This window comes from Fundulus heteroclitus, unplaced genomic scaffold, assembly GCF_011125445.2.
Source record: "Fundulus heteroclitus isolate FHET01 unplaced genomic scaffold, MU-UCD_Fhet_4.1 scaffold_263, whole genome shotgun sequence".
Lineage (NCBI taxonomy): Eukaryota > Metazoa > Chordata > Actinopteri > Cyprinodontiformes > Fundulidae > Fundulus > Fundulus heteroclitus.
This window is the reverse complement of record NW_023396673.1, coordinates 63595-77975: the sequence shown is the minus strand read 5'-3', so window position 1 is coordinate 77975 and position 14381 is coordinate 63595. Positions and strand designations below refer to the sequence as shown.

The window sequence follows — 14381 nt, the reverse complement described above, 5'->3', positions numbered from 1 at the left end:
CGTCTCTGCACTCTTCTTGAACCACAACACAGTGGAACGTCTGCTCAATATCTGCTAAAACTCCGATTGGGCCTATTCTGAATCTCATCAGAACTCCAAGTAGACTGTTATTTAGGTCTGGACCCTGCAACAAAACGTCATTCAGTGAGACGCCATCAAACTGTGCAGATGAATCAAACACGACACGTATTTGGCTGGGCTTTTGCAGATGATAAACTCCAAAAGTGGGTAAGTACCACCTTTCCTTTTCTTCTTCGAGTGATGGAGCAAGCTCAGCGTGATGATTATTAAACAGCCTTTGCATAAACTCAAAAAAGTGCTTTTTCATTTCAGGTTTCTTCTGAAGATTTTGTTCCAGAGAGGCAAAACGTTTCTCTGCATATTCTCTGTTATTAGGTGGCTTGTGACGAGGATGCCAGAATGGGAGAGGGGCGACACAGCTATTTGAATCATCTTGGAGAAGGCCTTTTTCCATTATTTCCAAGAAGAGTTTGTCCTCAATAGAGGGAGCCAACTGGTGATCATGAATTGTTCTTGCAAACACTGAAAGTGTGTCTGATGTTTCTGTGTACAAGTCTCTTACTTATATTTTGTTCTCACACCCTAAAAATGTAGAAGGTCTGCCACTGTCAGATATGTATGTCTTCATGCTGCTCACTGTTGGAGGATCATGCATTCCATTGACACAGACATCACCGACTACCACCCAGCCGAGATCCAATTTTTGTGCAAATGGTTTATTATTCAGTCTGTTTAACTGTTTCCGCACCTTGTGGACTCTCAACAGGTCTCTTCCTATCAGTAGGAGAATCTCAGCGTTGGGGTCGAGAGGAGGGATTTCTGAAGCTATTTTGTTCAGGTGCTTGTGGTAATAAGTCACTTTTGGTGTCGGGATTTCTTTCCTGTTGTTAGGGAGATTGTCACATTCAATCAATGTGGGAAGCTGCAGACATGTTTCTTTGTCTAGAGACTCTATGACGTAACCATGGGCTCTTCTTCCATATGCTTGCGTTGCGCCCATACACGTTGTGATGCTGTAAGGAGCCTCAGTGCCGTGTATGTCAAACTTATCAAAAAACTCACTTCTTGCTAGAGAGAGATTGCTCTGGTCATCCAGAACTGCGTACATCCTGATACTCCTCTGCTGTTGACCTGAGGGATACACATTGACCAGAATGATCTTGGAACACGATTTACCACTTTGTCCTATACCACAGACTTTAGTGCAATTTGAGCTTATTTCCTGTTTCGTCTCTTCCTCCCCGCCATCCTCTGTACACGGTGGGGGCTGACTTGAGGATTGAACCGTGTTTGTTCCACTGAAATGCATGGCGCTAAGATGTTTGTTACTTGCACATTCCAAGCATTTGATTGGAGCTTGACAGTTTTTGGCCATATGACTTGTAGAAGCACAGCAGCGATAGCAGATCATGTGTTCTTTGAGAAGAGTAATTTTAACAAATCCTCTGCACTTACTCAACGGGTGCGGTTTGTTATGGATAGGGCATTGTTTTTCTGGGTTAACAGGGATTTTCTCTGTTGATTTGAGAGGAGTGCTTATTTGATCTTGTGTGACATTTGTTTTATTGACTTGCAACTGGGTATCTGACTGGTGCACATTTTTCCTTTCTCTGAGGAGCACACGTGAGTGAGAGAGTCTTAAAACTTGGATCATTCCTTACTTCAGCTTCCGAGCACACAAATTCTTTGAAGAAGGAGAATGGTGGGAAAAGACCCGTGTAGCCCTTTTATACTGCAATGAAGTAGGTAAGAGCCCCTGAGTTCATTAAACCCATTAACTTATAATTAATAACACTTCCGTGTTTAAACCTTTGTTTAAGTTTCACTTTAGAATAATAATGCTCCAGTACTTTCCTATTCTCGTCACTCAATAATATAGCTTTGACCAAAAATAATATACTCCAAATACTATTCTACAATAAATCAAACACACACCTGTATGAGATTTTGAACATATATTGAACACAATAATAAATTCACAACAAAAAAAACAAAACACTAGATGTTTCAATCTTTTGGTTTCAAAACCTGTTTTCAATGTTCTCCTAAGCCGGCAATAATTAACTGAGATATAGTCCCAAAAAAATAAACCCGTTGCAGGCCTGATGTGATGATGAAGCGTGGAATTTGGTACCTTACTCCAGAGAAACCCCGAACCTTCTTGAAATTTAACTTGACCTTAGTCCAGTTGGCAAGATGTCTTCAGCTCCTTCACAGGATTCAGGAAACAGCAAGAAAAATCCAGCGCAGACACAGTCCTCCAGCACAGCCACAGACTCGGTGCAAGCTCATCTCTTTGCACTAGACTCAATTCTGTAACGGTCCCACAACGGAAACATTAGCTAAGTCTTCTGTTAACTGAGTTAGCTCACAGTACTCAATGTCCATTCACTGTGCTAATGAATGCTAAATGCTAATGCGCTAGGGAGCATTGCATATTACTTTCACCTACTGTACAGCGAATTCCGGTTTGGAATGATCACAGTAGCTACAAACAAAAGTGCAGAGTCGATATCAATAAACAGACTGTCGAGTTGAAAACCTGAATATCTACAAAGCACATATTTCTCATCAACTCCGCCACGTTTTCCAGCGCAGTTTCCTTTTCTTTTTTTTATCTCTCCCCTCTCTCGTTTTTCTCTCTATCTCTCCCTTGACCCTCCGCCAACCATGGACCAATCAAGTTGCTTTGTTCTACGCCACTTCCTCTTACAAACATAAGCCCTTCAAAATAAAATATGGTGAAGATTACTTTCCTATAAATGGTTTTAAATACATTTCTTTTTGCTAACACGTATTTATAACAATGTTAACATATTTAAGCAAACATGCTTAACACATTCTAAATTATTATTCCTTCCATGAACTTAACTCAATACAAAATACTCTTATTTTGGACTGGGTTACACACGTTATATTCTTTTTTAAATCAAGAACCTTGTGACATCCAGCATTCCTGTAGAGGGTAAGGGAGCTTCTCTACAATTGGCCGCACACCTCTAGCCGTGTCCAAATAGGCTAAACCACACAACTTATCACTTTGCTTTGCTATCTGGATCTCTTGTAGAAGATCTGCTAGCTCTTGAAGTTTGTGATTATCTCTGGATTGGATTTTGGGAAAAGCTTCAAGTCTTGAGAAAAGAGCATTTTCAATTGCCTCTGGTGAGACATATATTTTGTCTAGTCTTGCCCATATTGCTTTTAGCCCATCCATAGGCCGGTTAACATTAACTGCCCTTATTCTGGCCGTATGCTCACTTGACTCCCTGCCAAGCCATTTCACCATCAGATCAACTTCTTCACTGGGTGTCAGCCCTAGTGGTTCTATAGCACTGATGAATGAAGCTCGCCATGCTTGATAATGTTCTGCAGTGTCATCAAATTTGACCAGACCAGATGTTATGATTTGGTTGCGTGCTAAGAATCTTGCCAGATCAAATGTGGGATTTCCTGAGTTTACGTTAGAGGTAGGAACAGCAGTTTTCACATTAACGTTGTGCATTGTGTTACTGCCATGGTAAGAGTTAAAGTTAGGGGATTGTTCAACGTGCCTTCCTGTCATGTCTGGCTGATGAATGGGAAGAGACTTGAATTCATCTGATGCTGTGTATTGTTGCGTGGTTACAGCAGCAGGCATAGGTACTGTACATTGTTGCACGTTAACAGCATTGGGCATAGTGTTAGGTGGGTGTGAGTGAGTCCTTTCATCCTTGTAGTTGTACTGACTGAAGTAAGATGACTGCTCTTTTACATAGTCTTCTGTCCTTTTCAGTGTTTGTATGGCTACAGGGCTGCGCTCAGATGTCTCACTGTATTTTCCTTCTATGTCTGCTGCTACCGCCTGAAATACTTTTGCTTCAGCATTAGCAGCCGTAACTTCCTTTTGAAGAGTGAGTGCACGCAGTGATGCTTCAAGTTTTACCTTCTAAATCTGAATATGTGTCTCTTTTTCATGAAACTCCAATTTAGCTTTAGCTGCTTCAGCCTTAGCTCTTGCTTTAGCTGCGGCCAAACTGACTGAGGAGCACGTAGATGGCTGTGAGGCTACGGAATGGACGTGGTACACTGTGCTTTGATCTATGTCCTTATTTGATAGCTCATCACTTGCCTTCTGTTCATTACCTTTATCGTCCATGGCTCAGAAGTTGTCTTTTCCTGCGTGGGACATCTTTTTACTGTCCTGGCCTCGCTAAGCACTGTGACTTTTAGCAGTAACTCAGCTATACAGGTAGCTAAACACTTTCCTATCCGTCCACCAAGAATCACTCCATATGGTTCTTTAGCAGGGTTTAATGAGAATCGTGTAAAACTGCAACACACAAAGGTACAGAAAATGAAAGCTAGCTAGGCTAACACATGTAGAAATGTCTATCTTCACATAAAACATGTAAACGGATTACATATTATGATTTATGTGACAAGCACATTAGAACAGTACTTACAGACAATGCCGTTTTCCCTTTTTTGCATTTTACTAACAGAAGACACAACAAAAAGGGGCTTCTTTCAGAACACATGAATCAACAGACCTTTTTCCTTTCGGTAAACAAAGTGTAGTAATAAAAGTGACCTCAAGATGGCGTCAGTGAAACAGTAATAGACTAAATATAACGTTTGTCACTAAGTGGCCTCAGTAGCTGAACTCAACATTGAATAACATTAAACTAGACAGGTTTCCCTACAACATTAAAGAGCCAGAAAGACGGAAGGCTGTACTTTTAAGTTCAATTGGTACAACTACTTACAGCCTGCTGAGAAATTTAGTCAGTCCTGATTTGCCAAAAGCAAAAACGTATGACCAGGTGACTGCTGAGTTTTAGAAGCACTTCAACCCCACACCGAGTGAAATTGTGCAAAGATTGTATTTTAATTCACGCATATGGAAGAGCAGCCAGTCAATAGCTGAGTATGTGGCTGAATTGAGGAAATTAGCACTGCATTGTGGCTACAAAGATGCACTGTCTGAGATGTTGAGGGACAGACTGGTGTGTGGAGTGAATGATGACCGAATGCAATGACGACTTTTATCAGAAACGAAATTAACTTTTGAAAAGGCATTGGAATTATGCCAAGCTATGGAATCAGGGTCGAAAGATGTGAAAGAAATGCAAGGGAAGCTAGCAGAGGACACAGCGCTGCATGCACGTGTGCCAAAGACTTAAGTTGGTGTCCACAAAGTGTCTGCTGACAAAGTGCAACGCAAATTCCCTAGTTGTTATTGCTGCAAAGGCCAGCACAATGCCACTGAATGCGTCATAATTGTGGCAACAGGGGGTACATTAAGAAAGGCGGGGAATTCACATGTGCAGAAGGCGACGTTCAAAGGGCAAAAAGGCGAAAGCAAGGGCCCAGGAAAGGAACAGCGAACGAATAAACTAAGACGGGAGGAAGAAGATGACACAGAGGACATGAGTTTTCACACAATTTATAGCATGTCAGAAGAGCTGACCAAGGTAGCGCCCTTCACATGCACCATGCATGTTAATAGAATGAAAGTAACATTTGAAGTTGATACGAGCTGTGGAGTAACCATAATAAGTAAACAGCAGTGCACACAACAGTGGAAGAAAACGGACACAGCAGAATTAAAGCCCTGCTCGCTAAAATTAAAAACATACACAGCAGCTAAATTAGGAGTACTGGGAATGGCGCGAGTAAAGGTGCAACATGAAAACAAAGTGAGTGGGAGGTGAAGGACCAAATCTACTAGGGCGAAGTTGGCTACAAGAACTGCTATGATGGATCAGTTAGTGAACAAGGTGGAATCACAGCCCAAGTTGTAGCTCGAGGGGATCCTGGAAAGACACGCTGAGGTGTTCAAAGAAGGGTTAGGAGAGCTCAAAGGTGTCACAGCGAAGGTTAATGTGAACAGGGAGGCCCAACCACGATTCTGTAAACCCCGACCGGTGTCAAGCCACTGGTCGAAAGCGAGCTTCAGAGGCTCCTTGATGACAAGATAATCGAGCCAGTGCAGGTTACAGAGTGGGCGGCGCCCGTAGTCCCAGTGTGAAAACCGGATGGCTCCATACAATATGTGGGGATTACAAACTCACTGTTAATAGAGCATCGCGAGTGGATCGGTATCCAATTCCCAAAGTTGAGGACCTCTTCGCACAGTGCTAATTCAGTCCTGTAGTGTTTTAGTACACTACGACTCAAACAAACCTCTCATTTTAGCGTGTGATGCATCACCCTACGGTGTGGGAGCCATACTTTCTCATCGTATGGCAGATGGCTCCGAGAGACCAATAGGGTTCGTCTCAAGAATGCTCAGTGCAGCTGAGAAGAACTACTCCCAGTTGGACAAGGAAGGCCTTGCAGTAGTTTTCCGAGTGAAAAAGTTCCATAAATACCTCTATGGGAGCCAGTTCACAATAGTGACTGATCACAAGCCACTAATCTCACTCTTCAGTAAAATGAGAGCCATACCCCAGATGAAATATGGGGTATGGGACGGATTCAGAGAAGGACAGTCACGTTAGCAGCGTATGAGTACACCATAATCTACAAGGTTGGCCGAGACCATACAAACGCTGACGCACTGAGTAGGCTACCCTTGGATAGGGGAAGAGAAAGCACACCTGAGGAGGAGGAGAGAGTACTGTTGTTTGAGGACGTCGGCGTGCCACTGGTGAACGCACAGCAAATAAAGAAGTGGACGGACAAAGATCCTGTGCTAGCAAGAGTGCGTGAGTATGTCTTGCGAGGCTGGCAAAAGGTAAATAGTCCTGAGTTCATTCCATACGCTCAACGTCAGGATGAGCTCAGCACCCAAGAAGGATGTATCCTGTGGGTAGAACGCGTTGTTATTACACCACCTGGACGCAATGCCTTACTGAAGCAACTACACCAAGCACACCCCGGCATCACCCGAATGAAAGGGTTGGCAAGAAGTTACATGTGGTGGCCAAACATCGATGCAGAGGTGGAGGCGCTTGTAAAGGCGTGTGCAACATGCCAGGAAAACCGGAACAGTCCTCTAGTGGCCCCATTGCATCCCTGGGAAGTTCCTGATAAACCATGGAGGGGAATCCACATTGATTATGCGGGTCCATGGATGGGAAGAATGTTCCTGATCATAGTGGATACGTACTCCAAGTGGATCGACGCATATTCTTTGAGTAGCTCTACATCTACAGTATAGACGTAGATGTAGAGCTACTCTACGCTACATTCTATAGAATGTCTTAGAAAGAGTTTCAGTCAACATGGCATACCAGAAATCATAGTGTCAGATAATGGTACCTGTTTTACGAGTGAACAGTTTGCTGGAATGAACGGCACACGCCACATCACGACTGCACCATACCATCCTTCTTCTAATGGCTTAGCCGAGAGAGCCGTGCAGACGTTCAAGTCACTCATGAAGGAGATGGCAGGAGACTCTATTGAAACTAAAATGTCCCAAGCTCTGTTTAGCTATCACATAACACCCAAGTCCACAACTGGCAAGTCACCAGCCGAGCTGGTGTGTGGTAGGAAGCTGAGGTCAACTCTTGACTTGATACATCCAGACTTTAGAAACAGAGTGCATGACAAACAAGAGAAACAAGTGTTATCATGACATGCATGCTCGAATGAGAATCCTTGGAGAGGGAGACTTGGTCTACACGCACAACTTTGGCTCAGGACCAGCCTGGGTACCAGGAGAAATAACAGAGAAGACAGGCCCTGTTTCATTCCAAGTTACCTTAGGTAATGGACAAGTTGTGATGCGACACATCGACCAAGTGCGTGGCAGATGCTCCACCCCACCAGCGATGACACCAGAGGTGTTGTCTGACAACTCACCTGAGGAGGACATTGCTGAACCACCCCTTCAGGTAGCACCTGAGGTAACCGTCTCCATTGATTCTACTGACCGCAGCACTACAGCAGAAGCAACTGTGGAGCAGCCTGAGTTGTCACCTGCAGTTTACACCCCTGCTGTGAGAAGATCTCAGCGAACCACAAAGGCTCCAGGGTACCTAAGAGACTTTATACATAGTTAGTAGTGAGTTCCCCAGCCACAGGACTAGAATGCGTCCTGGAACCTTACTGGGATGAGGCAGTCCACCCGAATACCTAGTTAGAGTGTTATGTGTTGTTTTAAAAAAAATGTCTAGTGCAGGGGTTTTTAAATTCATTTAATGTGAGCCTCCACTTGGAATAGGTAAAGATAACCACCACCCCCAAAACCACAAACCTACCCCACACAGGTACCTGCAGCAAATGCATCTTTTTGTGTTCCTGGAATCCTGTGTTTCACAAACATCTGATACATGTTGTTATTGTATTTATTTTAACAAAGTACATCCATAAAAAGGAGGACATACTACGCATGCGCTGGCAGCCTTGGTTGACCTCCGCTACTTCCGCAGTTTTAGCACTGTTTTATCTTACTTTTACGCTCCATGTGTAATACTAATTAGGTGAGTTTTCATCGCGGTTCTTTTCCCGCTTACGTGTCTCGCTTCACGAGAGCTGGAGTTTGTGAATCAACGTTACCGGTGAGCCAAGAGCAGCGCCACCAGAGGGAGCGACAGTGCGGCTAGCTTGCTGCGGCTAGCTTACTAACATCACGGCTGCTAACCGGGACGAGGCCAACGTCCGGCAGCTAACCGACCTAACAGAGAAAACAACCAGTGGAAAACGACGCGTTGGATTGACAACAGGCAGAGGTAAAACTCTGCCTTGTCCGTAAGTACCGCTACTTACCACAGTTAGCTGAACAGCGAGAGATCGGCTGTGCTTGAACAACGCGTCTGGCCCAGGGTGTCTGTGTTCACAGAGAGACAGCGCAGTGGCCTCCAACTGCTGAGCAGGAGCCTTAAGGAAGCGACAGGCAAAAAGAAGCGAAATAATGCCTCCAAAAGGATCCAAGACCGACGGGAGACAAGATGAGGACTATGTATCACTCACGCAAGTCAAAGAGTTGCTGAGCCAGCAAAAGCAAATGTATATGGAGTTACTCCAACAACAACAGGACAATTTTAAGGGTTTTGTTAAAATCATTGTGGACACTACTAACACCAGAATGGACGCAATGACACGAGAACTACAGGACATTAAAACCAGTCTGCAATTTACACAGAAAGACATTGACGACATTAAAGTACAAAGTGCTAAGCACAAGGACCGAAATGACACGGTGCAGTCAGACATATTTAAAGTATGTGAGGGTATGATGACTATCACGGATAAAATGGAGTACCTTGAGGGGCAATCAAGGAGAAATAATTTGGTTTTTGATGGAATTCCTGAATCACCAAATGAGACTTGGGCTGAGACTGAGGAGAAAGTGAAAACTATTTTAAATGAAAAGCTAAACTTTCAACATAAGGTTGACATTGAGAGAGCTCACCGCACCGGTAAACATAGAGGAGACAGACCCAGGCCCATTGTTGTCAAATTTTTACGATACAAGGACAGATCAACTATTCTGCAGAGCACCAAGGCACTTAAGGGATCTAAGATTTTTATTAACGAAGACTTCACGGATGCAGTAAGGAAAAGGAGGGCGGAACTAATGCCGGACTTAAAAGCAGCACGTCAAAGAGGGGACATTGCTTACCTACGTTATGATAAGTTGATCACCCATCCACGTACTAGTACCCCTAAATTATCCAACAATGTATGACAGACAGCCAGACATAGCTGACGTTCACTTCTGAAAGAGAAACACGCAACAGATCACGGCCTATGAGGATATAGAGCTACCCGTATTCCAACACAGAAACTATCATCAGCAAGATATTGAAATTGACATTGATCCTGATAACAACTTCTATAATGTCAGCAATGATAGTTGTCACTATTACAGTGATGATCAGTTCAATAACAGCATTAAAATGGAACAAAAGCTGTCAATAATTCACTTTAATAGCAGAAGCCTCTATGCAAATTTTGACAGCATCAAACAATACCTCCAACAACTTTCACAGACATTCAATGTTATTGCCTTATCAGAAACTTGGGTCAATAGTGATAAGGGCATAGACTTTGAAATCAATGGTTATGAAATGGTTTGTAAGAACAGAGAAAACAAAAATGGAGGAGGAGTAGCTTTATATGTTGATAAGAAGATTAATTATAAGTTGATTGAAACAATGTCAACTGTGATGGACAACATGTTTGAATGTGTGAGTATAGAAATACTCGTGGAAAAAAGGAAAAATGTCTTAGTGTGTTGCATTTATAGAGCCCCTGGATCAAACATTGAAGTATTCAACAACTGGATAGAAGAAAAATTTATAACAATTAATCAAAAAATTATATTTTTCTGTGGGGATTTCAATATTGACCTTCTCAATCCAAATAGACATAGAATGACTGAAGAATTTATTAACACCATGTTCAGTTTAAGCTTGTATCCTAAAATCACCAGGCCCAGTCGCATTACATCGCACTGCGCTACCTTAATTGATAATATTTTTACAAATGTGCTGGAAAATAATTTAACTAGTGGAATATTAATGAATGACATAACCGATCACTTACCAGTGTTCATAGTCTACGACTGTAAGTGCAAAACAGACAATCAAAAAATAGAGACGCATTACAAACGGGTTACGTCTGAAGAGACACTAAGAGCTCTAGAAGCCGAGTTGTTGGCCTATGATTGGAGATTAATATATAAAATGAATGATGTGAATTCAGCATATGATGAATTTTTAAAAATATTTAAAATATTATATAACAAGCACTGCCCAATCAAACAATATAACAGGAAAAGCAATCAAAAAAATGAACAGTGGATCACAAAAGGAATACAAAAGGCATGTAAAAAGAAAAACAAACTTTATAGAGAATTTCTAAAACATAGAACGTCTGAATCAGAAAACAAATATAAGAAATATAAAAATAAGTTAACTAATATTATAAAAACATGTAAAAAGGACTATTATTATAAATTACTGGATAGGAATAAAAACAACATTAAGGAAACATGGAATATTTTAAATAGAGTCATTAGAAAAGTTAACAATAACAAATATCCAGACTATTTTATAGATAATGAACAGAATATAACTGATTTGAAAAGTGTCGTCAATAAATTTAATAGATTTTTTGTTAATATAGGACCTCAATTAGCAGAAAAAATACAGACTACAAAAACTGCAACTCAGCAATATCTAATTGAGAATAATCCCAGCTCCTTATATCTCAACCCTGTACTAGAAGAAGAAATCATAAACATTGTGAATAACTGTACAAATAAGACTTCCACTGACTGTGATGATCTGGACATGAAAACTATTAAAATAGTAATTAAAGGAATCTCTAAACCACTAACTTATATTTGCAATTTATCATTTCAAACAGGATCATTTCCCAACAAAATGAAAATAGCGAAGGTCAAACCAATGTATAAAACTGGCAACAAACACCTCTTCACTAACTACAGGCCTGTTTCTCTTCTCCCACAATTTTCTAAAATCCTGGAAAAACTCTTTAAGAAAAGACTGGAACAATTCATAGAAAAACATTCGCTACTTATCAGCAGTCAATATGGATTCAGAGCAAACCGGTCAACATCGCTGGCCGTAACTGACTTAATAGAAGAAATAACCAACGCAATAGATAGTAAGAAACTGGCAGTAGGGATATTTATAGATTTAAAGAAAGCTTTTGATACAATAAATCATGAAATCCTACTTAAAAAATTAGAACGCTATGGAATTAGGGGAGTAGTCTCTGACTGGATGAGGAGTTATTTAAAGAGCCGGAAACAATTTGTGAAATTGGGAGATGTGGAATCTGATTGGCAGGAGACTGTCTGTGGAGTACCACAAGGATCAGTATTGGGACCAGTTTTATTTAATCTTTATATAAATGATATCAGTAAAGTGTCCAATGTATTAAAATTTATCTTATTCGCTGATGACACAAATATTCTAGCCTCAGGAGATAATTTAGAGCATCTTCTCTCAACAGTCACTTCAGAGATTAGTAAGTTAAAGATATGGTTTGACCATAACAAATTATCCCTAAATTTGGACAAGACGAAATTCATGGTCTTTGGGAACTGTTATAAAAATATTGAAATTCAAGTTCAAATAGAGGACGTAACTCTAGAAAGGGTTTTTGCTAATAAGTTCCTCGGTTTAATAATAGATGACAAAATCAGTTGGAAACCTCATATTCAACATTTACTCAGTAAACTCAGTAGAAGTATATCCATATTGGCCAGAGCTAGACATGTATTGAATGCTAAATCACTTCATACTCTATATAACTCTCTGATTTTACCATATTTATCATGTTGCTGTGAAGTGTGGGGAGTTAATTACAAGAGCTCTTTACATCCGGTAACCGTCCTACAGAAACGAGCCATTAGAATCATCCATAATGTCGGTTATTATGAGCATACAAACCCGCTCTTCATAATATCCAGAATTCTCAAATTTGACGACCTTGTAGAATTTAAAATGGCTCAATTTATGTTCAAGGTATCAAAAAAGTTGTTACCTGAGCACATACAGAGCACGTTTTCTGAAAGAGAAGGGGGGTATAACTTAAGGGGTCACTCAATCTTCAAGATCCGCAATTTTAGAACAACAAGGAAAAGCTTCTGTATTTCAATTAAAGGTGTAAAGTTATGGAATAAGTTACATGAAGATTTAAAACAAAGCAATAGTTTAACACAATTCAAAAGAAGGTACAAAGAGGTAATTTTCAATAGATATACACATGGGGACAGAAAGCAATAAGGTGTGTATTGAAGATAATAACTTGGTGTAAGGGTTTAGAAAGATAAACCAGCATAAAATGGGAAAATGTATAGGTAAATATTAGTAACTGTTACTTCAAACTGCCACTTTGATTTTGATTTTTTTTTTTTTAATGACAGTAGGACTCTAAAGTCTCAAGTGTTTAGGGGTAGGAGTTTATAAGTTCTCACTTCTTCCTACCCCATTTTGAGCATGATATGTTAACTGAAACAAAAATCTGTATTTTCTCTTCTTTCTTATGCACTTCTTGTTACTGTGCACTATTTTATTTTTATATTTGTATCATGTTCATGTTCGAATAAATTTCATTTCAATTCAATTTCATTTCAATAAAAAAAGGCCAATCATAAAATCCATCCATCCAAATATTTTCATTTTGCATGCTACTTTTACATCACTGACAAAGGGCCTATTTTTAAAGTTGAACTGTCATTAGAGCAAATTCATAAACTGACAAACTGAACTAAACAGACGCCAATGTCAAACTGAACTCACGTCAACAGGAGACGCCAGCTGAAAAAAAAATAATAAAAAATAAATTTAACAGCGACAATACATCCATATTCCTATTTACTTTTTAGGCTAATTATACACAATTTAAACCTATTGCTATTTTAACAACCAAGCATTTCATTATTATCTCTTATCTGATGTATTTCTGATGTCTGGCACTTTGTTTGACCTTGTGTTAAAGTGCTCTTTAAATAATGATAGCAATGATTATAATTATGATCATAATAACTTTTGCATCACCTCCCAGAAGCTGGAAAGAAAAGAGACACAAATATTTTTCACACCTCACTTAGTAACTCTTAGTAACTCTAATATTACAGCATTTTGATTTAATCCATCTGAATGCAGTATTTGCAAGCTATACTCTGATTGGATGGAAAAAAACATGTCTGTGATTGGCTGGTGGAGTGGACAGTTTTTGAAGTCGCAGCGCAGAAACAGCCGAGCAAATGCACAGCTGTTGAACTGTTGTTGAGCGGGTGCACGTGAGCAAAGTTGCGCGTGAGCAGAGATGGAACTGAGCGCGAGGAATGGAAGGATGAGAAGAGTTTTTCAGAGTTGTGCGCGCACCAGACCAGTTTTGACAGAAGGCAAAATTATCGCGGCATCGCTGTCTTCTTCTCTGTCTTCTCGCGCCTCCCCTGTGACTCTTTGGCGCCCCCCAAGGTAGGCGCGCCTCACCTATTGAACACCACTGGTCTAGTGTAAATGGCTATTGAGAGTAGTTTAAAGTGTTTTAATCTAGAGGGGAGGGATGTAGTAGATATACTGACATGTATAAACATTATTGATTAACGCCTGTAGGGGGAGCTACCTACCTATTATGTTGCTACACTTATGGGGACATGCTCCGTTGATATATAGAAGAAGAAGAAGAAGCCACGGGCTAGAGACATGTCAGGTTGTTAAGTGTGCATGAAAAAATGGCACGAAGCCAAAGAAACAACCCTGGTGTGATGATTGCTACAGCCACCGTAGGATATCACAGGCTCCCAGGAAGAAGCCATCACTTCATTAGAAAAACATAAAAGTTAGATTACAGTTTGAAAATGCACACACGGACAAGGAAATTGTTTTTTGGGGAAATGTTCGGTGCTCTGATGAAACAAATATTTAATGGTTTTGCCATAAAGA

General features: G+C 40.6%; 1 long non-coding RNA gene across 1 annotated transcript; it reads left to right on the top strand.

Annotated features, from left to right (window-relative positions):
• The first annotated feature begins 8531 nt into the window (after positions 1-8531).
• LOC118559277 lies at positions 8532-8875 on the top strand. Its single transcript, XR_004928745.1, has 2 exons — positions 8532-8700; positions 8775-8875. It is a non-coding gene; the product is annotated as an uncharacterized LOC118559277 (long non-coding RNA).
• The last annotated feature ends 5506 nt before the right edge of the window (positions 8876-14381 follow it).